The sequence below is a fragment of the Ochotona princeps genome, chromosome 8 (assembly GCF_030435755.1).
Source record: "Ochotona princeps isolate mOchPri1 chromosome 8, mOchPri1.hap1, whole genome shotgun sequence".
NCBI classification, from domain to species: Eukaryota; Metazoa; Chordata; class Mammalia; order Lagomorpha; family Ochotonidae; genus Ochotona; species Ochotona princeps.
Genome location: NC_080839.1, coordinates 33505107 through 33523922, shown reverse-complemented (window position 1 = coordinate 33523922; position 18816 = coordinate 33505107).

Genomic DNA, 18816 nt, shown 5'->3' with positions numbered 1-18816 from the left:
AGACAGTCATTAGGTGACTTACATCTGATTTTCACCATCAGTGGGCCCTGTGCAATCTTGTAAGTACACCCCAGACCTGTATGAAACATGCAGTAAATCAATGCCAGAACAAGTTTCTGAATGCCAAAGCAAGTTTCTCCCATCAGGATTCAGGTTTCCTCCTGATCCTGGGAAAAGTATAGAGGCTTTGTCCATAGGACCTGGCCTAAAAAGAGGAACAGTGAGGATCTGCCTGGTGCTGGGTTTAATTTTAATCAGCACTGTGTCCCCAGACAGTCTTGTGGTTTCCTGCTGTCTGGCAAAGGTTTGGAGAGGGATAATAATGACCCTTAATTGGCAGCTCAGACTGACACTAAACTATTTCACACTCACACTTCACCATCCCCTGAGTCCTTTCAATTCTTAAGTCTTATGCTAACTTGAAGCTGATAGTCACATAAGCCAGAAAGAGTCCAAATCACCGATCTGCAGGTTTACATGTGCTGCCCAAGAGAAGTCTATTGTTACTTTCTCTGAGCTGTTGGGATAAGAGGCCTTTAGATTTATCAGGTTGTTGGTCTCAAAACAGCAGCCTGTGAGCACAAAGCCAATGTGTAAGCTTCCACTCCCTCTATGATCTGAGTTGGTAGAGGCTTACTCTGTTTTCTGCTGGTGGTTGGTAAATTATTGGCAGAAATCGCCAGGTGCAGGACAGTCCGAATACTTAGTGTATAGGAACAGGCAAAAAAATGGGCTGTGGAGCCCTGTCTCAATCTATGTTCACAGTGGGCCTGACACTGGGATTCAAGTCCAAAGACTGGCTTTCATTCCCTCCCCATATACCTCATGTTACTCTTTGGAGCTGAAAAAGGGATTGCACAGGGAGTGCCTCTATGGTACGTCATGCCAGGCTTCTGACTGCAGTGCCTGCAATATGGGTGCCATTCAAGTCCCAGCTGCTCCACTCCCAATCCTTCTCCCTTCTGTGATGACCTGGAAAAGCAGCAGAGGATAGTCCTGATCTTTGGGCCCCTCTACCTGCTTGAGAGACCCAGAAGATACTCCTGGTTCCTGGCTTGACACCTGCCAAAATCTGGGAGTGTGAACATTTGGGGAATAAACCAATAGATAGAAGCTCTCTCTCCGTCTCTACTTTTCCCTCTGTAATTCTGCATTTCAAATAACAAGCTTTTTAAAAAAGAAAAAGAAAGATTTCTAAGAAAAAGAAAGGATGACATAGTCAACTTGTTCTTTATTTTTTCATCTTGACTCTTACACAAAAACCAGCACGGTGGTCTAAGCTGGCTTCTGTAGCCCTGTGTGGTGTGCAAGTATCTGTTTGAATTGGTCTCTCTGTGAGGAGAGGGCCAACAGAGCAATTTATTCAGCTAACATCTTGCTCCATCTCCTAGCTAGACTTTCTAAAATATCCCAAAGAGTTATCTCAATTCAGAAGTTAATTGATTTGGTATGGGAAATGGACACAGATTTTATTTTGAAATGTCCCTGGTGATGCTAATGGCTATTGACTTTGGCAAGCACTACGTTAGATTTTCCTCTTCTGTCTTATAGCCAGGCAATCGTGATATTCTCACATTTATTCTGTCTTGATGTCTACTGTCTGACACCAGAATTACTTTTTCTAAATTTTCAGATGGTACTTTTCTTAACTTTTATAAGTCTGTCTTTCATTTTTCTCAGCATTTTAGGTAATAACAGACACATAATCCATAGTAGTTAACACACAGCAATGTCCCGCCTCCTAGCAAATGCAGTGTCTTGGCCCACTCAATGGACATTGCCTGTGTACCTGAAATATCCAGCAAAGTAGAAATTTTTGAACATATCTAATAAAATAAACTGCAACCATGTACCTTAGTTGTTTTAATCTTCCCTTAACTTTCCCTGAAGCAGCAGGCAGGTAATGCACATTCCAATGCAATGAATCATTAAACTATATTGATGGTTTATTCCAGGCATTCTTTTTATTCGTGTATGTATATACATGTATGTATATCTATTTAGGTACGTGCAAATTATATATTGTAAATAGCTGAAATTATTGGGAAAAGATAAGAAAAGTGTCGCCACCGTCCAGCAGCGACTACACTAAAAACGCCGAGTCATACTCTTGGAGGTCCAGGGAAAACTGGCAAAAGCAGCTGCGTTTAAAACCTTTTCTCCACTGCTCCTGTACGCATTGCTCTAAGCTTTCCTACCCGCTTCTTCTGCCACCCTTCCTCCCGTTTTCCACCACCCTTCTTCCCACATTTCTTCCCGTTTCTGTATTCTCCCTGTACGGGCCACTAGAATGTCACAAACCAAAATGAGACGAACCAAAAAGAGAGAGCGAACCAAAAAGAGGTTTATTGCCAAAAGCGAGCTGCTTATATACAGTTCTTCCACCAATCACTTCTGCCCATGGTTCACGGGGCGCTATCTGATAGGCCAGGAATTGGAAAGAGGGAGAATTGGCCTGTCCTTGTGACTTCCTGCCTGCCTCCTGGCGGGACAAGTCCCGCCTCCTGGCACTCGGCCAGCCGCCATCTTGAAGCCCCTCATCTGTGTGGGGTGGGCCGCTCCCCACGGAAAAGGCTGAGGTTTGTCTCGAAACAGAACAAAGCTATTCAAACACACTGGATGAATAGTCCTATAATTAGCAGACTAGATCCATAAAAGTAGTGCTGTTGCCTCAATTTAAGGACATCACTTGTGAAAACAAAAGGTCTTAGTGTCTGACTACATTTGACATTTCGATCCCCGTTTGCCAAAAAGAAAAGAGAAAAAGGAGGGAGCAAGGTTTGGAAAACTTGAAAAAGAGGGCGGGAAAGAGTGCAGTGAGACAGACAAAGAAATAAATGAAGACATTCTATTCAGTTTAAGTTGTCAAAATAATAAATGTGGCAAATATACTGTCAAACTGTTGCCTAACTTTAGAAGTATGCTTCCTGGAAATTCAAATAAATATTACGTGTATTCATAAAAACAATATCTGAATTTCTAGATTGTGATAACTATGCATTGCTTAATGGGTTTTGTGTAGGCAGGGAAACAATGCTCAAACTTTCAGAATTATTTTTATATGTTTTCACTCATTATAAAAAACAATTGTATGAGTTATAAACAAATAAATGGTTCTGTCATGAATACTGAAATAATATCAGATGTAAGTCTTTAAATATATCCATATACATAAATGTGGACTACCTTCTGTAATTATGAAATTAATAGTTTATGAATTATGAATTAAGAAATTATAATTAAGAATAGTGGAAAAATATAATTTTAAGACTTCATGTCATGAGTCCTATGTAGATTTTGAACATATTAACCAAAAATAGATAACATTAATTTGGGGGGGAAAATATAACAAATTAAACATATACAAAAATTAGTATAAAGTTTAGAATGTGGTATTTATATAAGCTAACTAGATCAAGAAAACATGAAAGAAAAAAATAGAAACTGCTATAAAGATATAAATAGATATATTATGTAAAGTTTGTTAGACACAGGTTTTTAAAATGGTATACAAGATTTTTGAATATTTAGAGAAAATTAAACATATTTGGGATAGTAAATTATGCTAAGAAATATAATTATTTCCTGCTAATTATTCCCTCTTAACTTCCAGGTTCTGATAATGAAATTGTGATGTCACTATTTTTAGAAGGAGTAAGATGTAATACTAGATGGTGAAGGATCAGGATGCCTGAAACTTTCTTTTAATGTTGCTTAGAAATAAAACACATGGACTGTTCACATATATTGACTCATCTAATACGGTGAAAGACTATACTGCTGACACATATGCGCATGTGTAGTCACTGTGCTCTGTAACACCGTGAGAAATGTTAGAAACACAGCGTTTAGGAATTCACAGACACGAGGAGGAAGTTCCTGTTCTGAAGTGCTGATGTGGGTTAAGATATCCTAGAGCCTGGAGGGTATGGTGAGGAATGTGTAATTTTTAATCTCAAAAACTGTTTTAGAAAGATACATTTTCTCCTGGAAATTCTCAACCTATCTGAAAGTGGAGCCTTTTTATATTCGATGCATGATTTTTGGAGAAAACTAATTGATAAATTATACATATTTTCCAATTTACTAAGATACATTCCTGATTAGGACCTAATAGTGCTTTTCACATGCAGTTTATTGCTTTATGACCAAGTAAGCGATTTGAGTTCTTGTCACCCCTGCTGTGAAGGAGTACTTCTCAGTCAGCCCTAGCATACCCTGGAAAAGAGAAGCGTCTCAAGTTTTCCCTGTTTGAATCTTCCCCTTAGAAGCACTTGAAGTAAATAATGTGAATCTAGAAAGACATGGCAAATGTTGTCTCTGGAGTGCTTATGGAGGTTGGTACCTTTTTCTCTATCTCTTGCAGAAACTTCTCAGAGGACCCCAGAATCCTTGCAAGCTTATATATTATCCTAGACTGGTAAGTTCTTTTTCTGTGGGTAAACATAGACCTCCAAAACGTGTTTTCTCAGACACAAGCTGACTTCAGAGGCAGAGTTGTGGAGAACCCCTGTTTCACAGGCACACATACAAATATCTGGCATCCTCTTCTGTTTCCAGGACTGCTCTTAAATTACTGCAAACCCATCCACTCAGAAGTCAGTATGTTGCCATATTTCATGATCCTATTACTAAAGTTCAAGGGAGATTTTTATTTTATTAATTGCTTTATGATCAATGTTTCCAGGTACTGTCATACACATTTTTTAGACTATTTTTTAAAAAATTTGACATCTAAAACTACATGTATTTATAGGGGACTATGTGAGGTTTTATTACGTATATTTATCATATCATGTCAAAATAGTGTGAAATATATTTGTCATTTCAAGCATTTAAATCTTTTAGTAGAAACATCCAGAAATTCTATTTTCTGTTGTTTTTTTTTAGTGGAGAAATAACAGAAAATTAGCATTCTCTGTTCACTGAACTGTAAAAAAGAATCCTTGAGCTCCTTTTTAACAACTAGTTAAAACCTATTACCTGGCAATCAGGTTTTCAAGATCTCTCCCTCTGCTTCTTCCCACAAGCCCAGTAGCCACATTTGTGTTTCTAACTTCTGTTCGATCATCTACATTTTCGACTGCACATACAAATAAGATCAGGTGACAGCTCTTGCCCTGTGCTTGGATTCTTCCACTCAACAGTTACCTACACGTTGTTGAAAATGCCAAGATTTCACCCGTTTTTATGGAGGAGTTTTATTTCATTGTGAACATGTGCCTTGTTTCCTTTTGCAGTTATCAAAATATTTTACCACATTCACTTCAACTGGAAACACTGCATACATGCATATATATGTTTATATTTTTTTCATTAAAATAGATGTTAATGTCACAGAGTAAGGGCCTCATAGTAATTATCACGTGGGGAAAGAATGTATTAATTAATGCAGTATTGACTTAGCGAAAAAATATGTATAACTGAATTCCCAATGACATGCTATCTGCATAAGTTTTAATTCCTGTCTGTATGCATTACTTTCCACAAATAAGTAAATATATGTGAAGTTTGTTTTTCTGTCTTTGATTTACCTTACTTAGTATAATGATCTGTCCAATCTGTGTTGCTACAAGTGACAGGATTTCATTACTTTGCATACTACTCTATTACGAATATCTGCCACATTTTATTAGTTTTATGGTCATAGACACTTATGTTAGTTTAAATTCCTTGCTAAGAACATAAGAGTGCAAAAGTATCTGACAGATGAATGCCTACAAGTGAAATTGCTGGGTCTCACAGACATTCTGGTTTTAGTTTTTTGAGGAACCTTCTCTCCTCTATACTGTTCTCCACAATGACTGTTCCAACAGTGTGGAAGTGTTCCATTTTCGCCATCTTTTGACATTCAGTTTTTATCTTTCATCTTTTTGATAAAAGCCAATCTTACTGGAATGAATTGTTGTTTCAGTGGTTTTGATTTGCATTTCCCTGAAGATGACTGATGCTGAGCATTTTTTATGTACCTTCTGCCACTTGCATGATTTTGTTTTAAATGACTGATTGCATCTGATGTCTTCCTGTTTAAGCAGATTATTAGGCTTCTTTGCTGTTGGGTTGAGTCCATTATTCGATGTGTTGCTTGCAAAGTTCTTACTTTATAGGTTGCCTTTTTGTTTTACTGTGTAAATCTCTCTAATTTAATTAAATGCCATTTGTGGGTTTTACCATATCATTAATCTGTAATTGTTAAGCTAACTCCTATGTTGTACATTCTCCCTTTAGAGAAGGTTTATCCTTCTCAGATCTGAACTGATTTAAGATTTGATCTGTATACATTTTATCTCAATATCTCATTTTTTGGTTACAGAAATAACTAAGACTTGTCAACTTTTCCATATCTCAAACTAGAGAAATTTGACATATAATTTACTGAAAAATCCTCACAATTAATCTTATACGAAGGTGACAGCATTATACTCAAGGCTATACAAAAGCTTAATTAACAGATAATTTTAAAAATACAAATTGAATAAGATTTATAACAAAGACCATGCAAAAGTCTTCAATGTCAGTCTCTGTGTATTTTATAAATTATGACTTTTTAGGTTATAAAGTCCAATCTATACTATTACAGAATGACATCTAAACATATTAAATAGAAACATAATTTATGTTTATACCTTTAAAGGCATATCTATCTTTTATGAACTTGTTTCAATAAAATATAAAATACTATAATTATAGTTTTCTGTAAAAACTTAGCAATCATGAATTTCTAAATGCTATCTCTGTTATCTATAAAAATTAAAACACTTTGGATAATATTTGCATATATTTTATCCAGTATTTTTTAGATTTTGTTTGTATTCTAATTTTAGAAAAAGATGATTTTTCTGAATAACTCAAGTAAAAGAGTGGTGAATTTTATGGTAGTTAGTTTCCAATTTTGATGCCATAAGACACACAAGCTCTTCATTTTCATTTTGGAAGTTTCAGAATAGTTTTCTTACAATTGCATAGTAATTTAATCTGTTTCCTAGCGTGATTAAGGAAAACTTTGATGAAACCAAAGAAAAATTGTAATCCCCATTGGAAAGGCAATTTCATTTGTGAAAATTTATATGTAAAATTATAAATGATTTTGAAATGTAGAACAAAATGAGATTCAACTGTTGAAAAGGCAATCTTATGTAGATGTGTACATGAAAGTAATTTTTGTAATATTAAATCTGATTTTTAAAATTTAGACAAAAATGACGGTTAGTATACAGTGTGTGTATGTGTGCATGATAGCATTCTAGACACTAGATAGTTGTTCATGAAACAGCTGATCTAAAATAAGCTTGAAAAAATTCAACATTTTTATCAGTTATGGGCTTTACAGAAATATCAGATATAACTGTCATTTACTTAGAGTCATAAACTCTGCAAGTCATTTGCCATTTTATAATCTTTATATTCTTACATGTCAAAATTGTAATCATTACAATCTGCATGTATTGGAAGAGATTCAAATCAGAACACATGGCTTCTAAGTATTTTTATAGTATTCATTATTATTCATAATATACTTTTCAGCAACTGGTATATAAAAAAGTAAGCATTCTTTTTAGGAAGATAAATGCCTGCTTTATTTCTAGAAATGAATAATACAGAAATTTTCAGTTAGTCAAAACCTAATGAATTTAGCATATGGAAGCTGAAAACAAAGCCACTTAAACCCATGTGGTACTATGTTGCTCTAAGATAAATGAATGTTTCAACTGAATAAATGGAAACAAAAATATATACAATAGATGCAAGGAAATAGACCTAAGGAGTCTTGATTTTTCTGACTAATTTCATCAAATTTTATCACTAGTTAATTATATAGATAGTGTTCGTTTTCCATTCCTAATGAGTTTAAAGGAGAAGCAGTTTTTCAAATATTACGACACAAAGATGCATGATATCACTACGGAAACAGAACTTACACAAATAGTATAGGATGTCATTTTTTTTATTAGAAGACTTGAAAGGTTCATGAAGACTATTGTGGTCTTACAAATTCAAATACATGTTATTAATGTGTTTTTAGAAATTCTTCATTAAATTCATTTTACTAAGGCTTAATTACAATGGGCACATTTAGTTTTTGTATATATTATTGATTATACTAGGAATGTGATTTGTGGAAATAGGCCAACTCTTATTTAAATTTTCAACTAGAGTTCATCTGTAAAGAGATAATTCTGGTATTTGGATTCAGTGACCAGTACTTCTTTGTTCAACATGGTGGTGCTACAAATCAGTCAGCACCAACCAACACCCTCATTTGTGGGAGAGATGGAGTGAAAAATAACAGATTTATCCTCCCCACCAGATCCAAAAACAGATGTAACGCCTGATACAATGTGATATTACTGTTTAATTTTAGCCTGTGAAATGTCTTCTCCCTGAGAGAAGGCAGGTTGCTAAACAGGCTGCATCTCTGGAACTGTGGACCTGGAGATGCATCTTAGAGATAGCACTTAGAATATGCTTGCACAGAGATGATAACTGAAACTGCTTCGTTGGGTTCTTTCTTCAGAGGAAGGCACAGAGAAAATCAAAAGGACTAAAAGCAAAACTCAGAATAAGAAAAAGAGATGTTGTAGATTAACTCTGGATGAGAGGAATGTCATTTATAGATGTTAAGAGAAGAAATTGAAATTTTTGTAAACACTCAAAGAAATCAATAAAGAGAGATGAATACATAAAACTGAGAAGTACAATGAATTCAATATTTCATTAACAAATTCTAATTAAATAATACTTGATTTAGACTTCTCACATGTAAATCATGTGGATAAAAGTGTCTTCAGTTACTCTTCATGAGTTCTTGTTCATACTTGGGAGAATAAGGTGCTGCTGTTTTCACAGTTCAGAAGTATCCAGATTTGAATGACCTTGCCATAATTTGCAGTGAATAATGATACTTGACTAAATGTTATCCTATTTGCTGTGTGTCAGTGGACTAATTAATCAGTAAATAAAAAATAGGTGTACTTAAAATTCCAGCTTGAGGAACTAAAAAATTGAATGTCGTGTTGTGAAACGTTAATTACCACTTCACGAAATGAGAGTTTGCATTACAGATAGTACATTTTTTTAGTGTAGCCTCCTTCTCCCATATATCCCATGTTTTATGTTTGTTTTTCACCATTATCCATACTGTTCCCTAGCAAAAAGATATTTTGTATTCCAAAATAATTTTCATGACATAATCTTTTACTGAATATGACACACACAAGCATTTAGGATGTTGACTGTGTAGCTCTCTTTAAATAGCAACTGTGTGCAACTTGGTTTACTACAGGCATGTCAAGAAAGGTTTTTCTTGCTTTAAAGAAAATGAACTAAGAATTTAAAGTAAGGGACACATATATTGTATTTTCCATATACTCGATCAACTGCCTGTTTGTGACAGTGAGGAGTTTTTACCTTCTACCTTAAAATAAAATTCCATGTAGCATCATTAAAAGATCAGTTGCAAGACACAATTCCAAGTTTTAAATAAAACGACATTATCTGTTACCTGAGATTGAAAGAGATTCATTAAAGAAGTTTATTAGGCATTTAACAAATGTTAAATAGGATATAATTATAATGCCAATAATTTATTAGCTGACAATAGATCTCTCTTAGTTGTGGAATACTGATTACTGAAGCAATTTGGATTTCACTTCGTAAAGACAATATTAATGAATGTCAGTGATCTTTTAGTTTCATATAATGTTTTCTGTAGGCTTCAGAGTATGAGTTCCAAATTCTCTAAAATGTATTGATTCATATCTGAGATTTATTTATGTGTAAAATCTGAGACATGATTTTTTTATGTTCCACCTTCATTTTAGCCCTTTTATTCCTATTTCCCCTTTAGATATAATCTCAATTCACCATGTCATATTTCACTTGGCTCGACTCTCATTTCTGATTATATTACTTCCTTTGCCGGGATTACTTACTTCTTTTTTTTAAGATTTTGTTTTCAAGAGCCTCTGCCCTCTGATTCACTCCCCAAGTGGCCACAATGAGTGTAACGGCCTTTCAGAAGTCAGGAGCCAGGAGCCTCTTCCATGTTTCCCACATGGGTACAGGGTCCCAAGGCTATGGGCCATTTTCTACTGCTTTCCCAGGCCACATGCAGGGAGCTGGATGGGAAGCAGGGCTTGTCAGGACATGAACTGGCACCCATATGGGATCCTGGTGCTTGCAAGGTGAGATGAGGACTTTAGCCGCGAGGCTACCGTGCTGAGCCGGATTACTTCTTTCTTATACCTTCGACAATTGCGATTCCTCTCAGAATCTATACCAATGTCTCTATTACAATATTTTCTCAAACTTCTGCCTCTGTACTAGCTAGTCTACTCTTTAGGAAAACTTACTTAACAAACAGAGGCCATCACCAACATAATGGGAAATAAATGAACTTTACAAATCAACTGGTTAAATTCTTAGCATAACTTGAATTGATGGACATGCTGTCCTATTTAACCATTATGCTATCCTATAATTTCTGTATTCAAGATGTAACAACACCAGAATTCATCAAATTCTCATAGTCCTTGTACCCCACGTATTTTCATCCTCTTTGTCAGTAGACTTGTATCTTCTCCATTTCTAAATCCTTTTTTGATTGCAGTTTTCTTCTAGCCTTTCTGAAATTGACTGGAAAAATGTTACAATAGTTTATACTAGCTCTTTATTTTATTTTGCATATATTTTTAGTTACCATATGATTTTGTGCTTCTCTAGTCAATTTTACATTCCCACTCACTATACAAAGGGCAGAGTTAACCACAGATTTCAGTTAGATCTTACATGTGGCGTGGGTGTTACAATCCAATACCATACCCAGTTGAGGATGAACATTAAACATTTTTTAAATAGAAAGAATAAATGATGAAACATGAAAAGCTATTGCTTTTTATAACAAAGCTGCCTCATAAACAGGCAACAAATAATCATATATCGACCATGAAATTAGTCAAAACCCCAGTTTCATGTGCAAAATTTCTCTGCTCAAAATTAAGATGTACTTAATGATTGGAATTCCTTAGTGGTTTTACCTTTGATATTTCTAAGCAACAGTATACACTGTAATGAATAATAAGAGCTTTTAAGTTTGTGTATCATTAATGATTATCTTTATGATACATATTTAAAATATTTTGGTCCTTGTTAGCTTGATTACTGTGACAGCAACAATGATATATAAGCTAAAACATTTTTCATTTCTAACCATTCTGCAAACTGCTACTTTGAATGGTAAGAGTTTATATTATCTAATTTCATAGAAGCAATGACAGTAAATAATATTGCTAATTTGTGTCTGTCTTAATTCTAATTCTAAAAGTGAACATATTGATTTCTCTGATATAAGAAAAGCAAAAAACATTATTCTACTTCCATTCCTATATTCATATATTCTAAAATAGTATCATCTTTATAGTTTTATTACTAAATGCTTTAAATCAGAATATTTGCATATGGCGAAGGATAGCTCATATGAAATTAGACCATGCAGTTAACTGTTGCTCCACTTAGTAGCCTTTGTTTGAATTAGATGTCACAACACTAACACCATGCAAGTGGCTTAAAAGTTTTTTCTTAGAAAGATTAACATTAAAAGAGTCTCTAGTACTAGGCAGTGTTTTCCTTTGTGCTTTGTATTTATTACCTAAAACCCTTAAAAACAAACTTGGAGAAAAAGCATTATCTCTTGTACACATAATAAAGAGGCATGGTTGTGCAAAGCAATTTTTTTCAAAGGCACATGGAATAAAAAATAAATAATTTATTAAAACAAAGTAAGCTCTTTCCTCCTTGACATTAGGCAAGAAATAAAGCTGATAAGACCAGAAAACATTTACCAGTTCTGGCACCTAAAAATTGATGTGTGCTGAGAAACTATGTCCCATGATAATTGAAATATATCATGGGTGCTCAGATTTGATATCACAGAAGACAAGCAATTATTTCACAAACAAGCCCCCTATCATTTATACTCAGAAGTCCAGCCTCATTCAAATCAGTGTTAGAATCTTTCCTGCAAGTCATCATTCTTGCTGGTTCTAACCTGGAAGGGTGAAGAAATGTGTTTTTTTTTTTTTTTCTTTTTCTTAGCCAAGAAAGTCACACAGGAGCCTCCAGCCTCCTTCTAATGGAGCAAAGTTCAGAAGACACTTTTAAAAAATGGTCTAAAATGTTCTCAAAGATACCTCTCAATCTTTCTGCTCACAAAATACACATTCTCCTAATTATAGCCATTCATATGGAGAAATAAAGGTACATTTAGCAAATACATATATTTTTAGAACCTGAGGTGTATCTCTTCACAAAATGTGTTTACTTTTCATGTGTATCTACCAACATGAAATTATGCTCTACAGACAAAAACGGCATGCAGATCCCTGGCTCTGTCCCCACAGGTGGCCTGCAGGAGAGGGCAACATTTCCCACTCTGAACCCACCCAGTCCTGAATTAAACACGGGAGGTTGTAATGTCCTCAGTTCCCCTTCTTCGAAAGACAAAACACTTCTCGTTAATCCTGATGTCCTGTTTTCCTCAATCTTCTATCCTGCCAACTCTAATATTTGCATTCTATTCCTGTTAGTTCCCTGTGACTTTCTGTGTTTTTCTTGCCTCTTTCTCAAAGCTTTCACATTGGTCTCTGAGACAGTCATTCTATAAACTGAAAAACCCACATTCTCTGTTGTCAAAGCTCTTATCTAACTTTGTCTCAGATAAGAAGGTCTCTGGTCCCTTATAACCTTCTCAAGTAAAGGATTCTTTTCCTTCCCATCCCAAAACATAATAAGGTCAGGGAATAGTATAAGTAGTTTTGAATGTTGTTTTTATTGCATTAATAATGTGCAAGCTTCAAGTTTCTCTGCTCAAAATTTAGGTGTACTAATGATTGTAATTCCTTGGTGCTTTTACCTTTGATATTTTTAAGCTACAGTATACACTGTAATGAAAAATAAGAGCTTTTAAATGTATTTATTATTAATGATTCTCTTCATCGTTAAGTCTTCATTTGTCTTTCAGGAAACATTCAGTTTATTCACTGGTATTCTGATATTTGTTTTTTGACTAAATCAAGTGTTCTGTTGCTATTACCATTAAACTTTTGGGTAAATTTTCATTTATTACAGATTTATCTTCTTGTTTAGATTTCGTTTCTTCCATTACTATGTTATTTTCCATACTGGCTTTAGATTTCAAAGTGGATGATTATTCTGACGTTGGAATAGGACCAACATTCAGTGAATATTAACTGAGCTGCTGAAGGAATTGACCACACTCTCTTCTCAGTTCAACTTACGCTATCTTCCTTAAAAATCAGCTTCAACTTTGCTGGCCTTCCTCAGTTTTTTTCTTAGCAAACATGCTGAATTTTTCACTTTTCTCTATCATACTAACCTAATCAGACAAAGATCCCAGTTGATCCCTGGCACTTTTCTTTTTAGGGTAATAGTTTATGCATATGAATATCGAAGCTGAAAATCATAACACCATGCTTTTATAAAGTGATCATAAAACCAAATACTCCCTAATAATGATGACTTATAAGTCTGCAAATATGATTTTTCAAGACTTTCTCATTATATGATTTTGAGTATCTTGCATATAGACTCTTAAATTTGGACCAAAAATTATGTCTGTTGGGCTCATAATTCATTTTGTGCTTGTCATTGGTTGGTACCTAATTTTAACTACTTATGCCTAAAGTTAAGATTATGTTGTAGTTTAGATATGTGACTTACTATTTCTGATATAAAATTATTGCCTTATGAATCAATAAATATTGGTAATCATCTAGCATACTAGTATTATAAATTTTCCTTGTATAATGGAACCATTTGCCATTATTGTGCATTTTATTGCTTCTAACGTCTAGATTTCGAACTGATCTTTTTTCTTACTTTGTTGATTGTATATTGTCAAGATGATAATCTTTAATACTTTAGTTTTTGATCTTAGATTTATGTATAAAACACACTGTTTTTTGGTAAATTTGAGAAGATAACAGACAAAGAACATTACGCATATGCTAGTTCACTCCCCAAATGCCCTCATTTGTCAGCCAGGGATGGGTCAACCAGAAATAGGGAACCAGGAATTTAATGCACATGGTCTCCCGCGTGGGTGACAGAGATTTAGCTCCCTGAGAAGTAATCTGCTGCTTTGCTGGTTCTGATGAGCAGGAATTTAGGCTCAACAACAAACATAAATGGTCAAGGCACACACTCCATTAAAACATACAAGTGTTTCAACCAATATCTTAAACACTAGACCAAAATATCAGTCCCTAAATTTTTCTTTTTTCTTTTAAAATGTTATGATGACTGTTCTGATTAGTATTCCTAGCTAACCTTATAGATTTATGTTTATAGATATAAAATCTTGTTATGAAATCTTTAGGCAGATATTCTTAGTTTACCTATATAACAAGTGAAATGAAATTAGTTTATTGTAAATTTAGGGAAATCAAGTAAATTAAATATTTGTAAAACTTCTAGTGAAAGTCAGCAATATTTTAGAACATGTGCCTTTTAAAAAGGTAAATACATCAAAATGCAATATAAAAATGTTTTTTAAAATAGTTTTAAAGCAAGATTTATTAGAAAAACTGAGAAGAGCCTTCCGTTCTAGTGATGGGAGGGGGGCATCGAGAGAGAAAAGAACCCCTACCTCCTGCCATAGAGGTAGGAGGAAGAGAGAAAAAGACCCTAGACCTGTGCATAGTGGCAAGAGAAAGGAAAACACCCAAAAGTGTTTCAAACTGAAGTAAATAAAAAGTAAATATTCTTTGAATATAAATGACAATGGTAAATGTGAAGTTAAATTACAATTTTTATTTTTTAAATTACATTGTTTAGAATTCCATTATATGGCAATATTTGTGTTTTTCCCCAAGCTTTTTCTCCTAGCTGTGTATTAGCTGAGATTGATTTGTGCTTTTAGTTTGTAGGTCTGCTTTGCTTTAAAGTGAAAAAATAATCCATGAAAAGCATATAAATTTTGCAAGTTATGTCTGGCACAGTATTTCCAAAAAGCCCCTTGAGTGTATTTTGATAAATACATAGAAAAACAAGCAAAAAAAAATCACACAAAAGATTTTTCTAAACTTTCAAGCATATTTTCCAATTATGAGGTCAATAAGATGAAGTTTGACTTTATAGTCCTTAAGGAAATATAATACTTGACTGCTCTTGTTATACTAACTTTTAAAAACTGCTTTTCCTTAGAACTTTAATCAAGTAGAAATTCTATAATTCATTTCCAATAACAGTTTCCATTATCTATGGCAATATTTTTACTCAAACTACGTAGAGTGTTAAAAAACAATATTGTAGTGTGTTCTATGAAACTTCAGGCTCATTCAACACACATGTTCAAATTTATCTGTTAAATGGGCTGAAGCTCCACATAAAGTTACAGTAAATTTATTTTTATAGCATTTGCATTTCTAAAGCACAATATTCAGCACTTTCTTCTTAGAAGACTCATCTAACTTTATGAAAACACAATTGAAAAGCAATCTTTAAAAGCAGTTTTCTGTATAACTTTTTAAAGGGTAATGAGATGGAGATCTTGTCATAGATTATGGAGGTGAGCCTGCAAGCCTAGTATTTGACAATGAAAGACTTTCAGAATTGTGATCAAAAGACTATTTCATTGAAAAACTATCCATAGGCATCTTAATAATTTGTTTTTACCTTTTTGTTTTCCATTTCCAATTATCTTTTGAAAAAAGATACTGTTTCAATGATATCATATACTTAAATACTAATTTCCAAAGTACATTGATGAGAATATAAGCAAAAAAGTATATCTCTACAAGAAGAGATTTGTGAATGTAAAGTCTTAATCTACCATGTATAATAAAAAAATTCCAAGTTAATGAGGTTCTAGACCAAAACAAGCAAATAAAAAGAAGACTTTTCTTTTCCAATCTAAGCATAACTAAGTTTTAAAATGCACACGTTGCTCAAAACTGGAAAAAAATGAACTGGAAACAAATGAGAAGGCAGGTTAATCCAATATTTTTTGTAGTACAGCAAAATCAAGTACTATGGAAAAATCTCTTCAAGTACATGTGAATTTCCATTAAAATAAATCCTAAGCTGGAATATAGAATAATGGGTCAGATTTCAAAATTTTTACTTGTTAATCATTGTGGAGCTAGATATAACTTCTGGGGTCTGGCACAGTAGCCTAGTGGCTGAAGTCCTCACCTTGAATGCGCTGGGATCCCATATGGGTGACGGTTCGTGTCCCTGCGACCCTTCCCTTCCAACTCCCCACTTGTGGCCTGGGAAAGTAGCTGAGGATGGCCCAAGACCTTGGGACCCTGCACCCACCTGGGAGACCTGGAGGAAGCTCCTGACTCCTGGCTTCGGATTGGCTCAGATCTGGCCATTGCATCTACTTGGAGAGTGAATCTAAAGATGGAAGGTCTTCCTCTCTGTCTCTCCTCCTCTCTGTATATCCGACTTTTCAATAAAAATAAATAAATCTTAAAAATAAATATATTTAACTTCTGAACTCAGACACTTAAACCCTAAAGGCATAAGCTGAGGGTAATAGATGGGTGAAATTTAGTACAATTATGCTGTCAAGGAAGTTGGCCTGGTGTTTGGTGCTTGAGTCAATGGAACCACGGTGTCACATTGTGGTTCTGGCAGAAAGATGGGTTAATTAAAAAAAAAAATTCAGGTTGGGCCTATGCACTGTCTGTGCTTCCTGAATTTCCATGTAATCGTTCCTCCAATGCTGGCGTCCTCTGGCTCACCAGGTAACTATACCAACGGAGCCCATCAGTCATTAACTATGATCCTCCAACACTATAAGCCAAAATAGAATTTCCTAGAAATGGTAGCTTCTTTAGATTATATTCATGGAAATTGATTAATACAGTTGTATTATCAGTATCTTAATCACAGTAAGAAAAAAAAACATAAAATCCCTAAATAATTGAAACAAGAATAGAATGCTCTTTGCAACAGTTCATGGTTCAAAAATTTTATAATGGAAGGTAAAAATAAGTTGAACTTCCACTGTGGTTACAACATTAAAATAATTCAAATGGATTTTTGCAGCAGATAATGTGTATACTATCTTTAAAAAATAAGATTTCCTAAAAGCATCTAAGATTTAGCAAGACTGCATAAAAAGAACTAGAAGTGGACAAGAACTCAGGAGGTTAAGCCCTTAACTGATCTTCTAACCTTGACTGCATTTACAGATTCAAAGAAAGCCACTAAGGAGCTCAATTTCTGCTTTTATGGTTTTGCAAGACTGATAGAACAGGCTTAAGGGCAAAATATACCTAAGATAAGAATTCTGGAAGGTAATAAAGTAGAAGTTACAGTAAATCTGTGCATTTGGGTCACCAAGTGGCCTATAAAATTGTGTAAGTCTCAAACAAGCAGTAATATGTGCCATTGCTGCTAAGCATTTGGCAAAAGCAGAAGAGACTCATGTTTTTGGAGAAGGATGATGTTAACATTCCAAATGCTTAAGGAAGTATTTTTTTTTCAGACCCAATAAACACTTAAAAGAAAAGACCAGAAGAAAGGGCACTATGACTCTCAGTTAAAAGTAATTGACAATAAGCATGCACAGCTTTTCAGATACAGCGGTGCCAGTTTGATTCTGAAATATAAATTTATCCCTCTGTGAAGAAAAAAAACACATTGAAATTTATACCAAAATCAGAATGTGCAAAAGATGACACCAAATTCTTAGAACATTTGGATAGAAATTACAGATCTGAAATGAAAATAATTACAATTAGAAGCTCCATCCAGCATCTCTGGTCATACCAAAATGGAGTTATCCAATTAGCACTGTGTATATATACACACACACACATATCATATATATATATATATATATGTATATATATATATATATATTTCTTTGGAAAAAAATAATATGGAGTCTCACAAATAGAAAGAAGGTGGCATGCCTAGAGATCCATAGACATGATGTATGTTTCCTAGCTTTCCATATTGCCTAGCACCTTCTAGACTGGACACTGGCCACTGATACAGATTGACTAACAATCACAATCAAGTACAACTCCATTGGAAAGCCTGTGTCACTTAAACAAAAACCAAGAAAAGAGTATCTAACATAACTTAAAGTTTGTTTGTTGTGTGGTAATACCAACCATAGTCCAGTGAAACATCAATAAAATATCCTACATGGACACAGAAGCATATGCACCCTGCCACTATTCCTTTAAAACAAGGCAGGGAGCTATTTGCTAGGAAATGTTTCAAAGTACAAACCGCTGGCATTCCATGAAATAACAAAGTGTTTAGCATAACCATTTGGTGATGGCATTTAATCTGTGGAACACAGGAGAAAACTGATAGAGTTGGTTTTTTTTAACTATGATTATTTACATAAAGACCTGGGAAACTTTATTTACTTAAGAGCCTGAGAAACCTTTAATTGTATAATATTAATGTGACTATATAGAGTATGTTTTTTAAAAAATGAGCAGAAAGGAGGTCTAACTCTATCTGTGTAGTTTGCCCTCCCATGCATAAAATTGACAGCTGGTTACATAGCAGTGATGTAGGAGACTTTAATAAACAGTGAATATGAATTCAAATATAAAATAATCATATTTGTATGAAAAATTGAGTAAAAATATTCTATTAGCCAAACTGTAATCAGCATAAATATTGCTATAAGTATATCTGGCAAAAATAAACAAGGGTTATATTAAACTAAATGGGAACTTTTATTGAAAATGAGTAGGAATCATCTACATAAATATATTTCCACAAACTGTGAATGAAAAGAATCAATATTGTAAAAACATT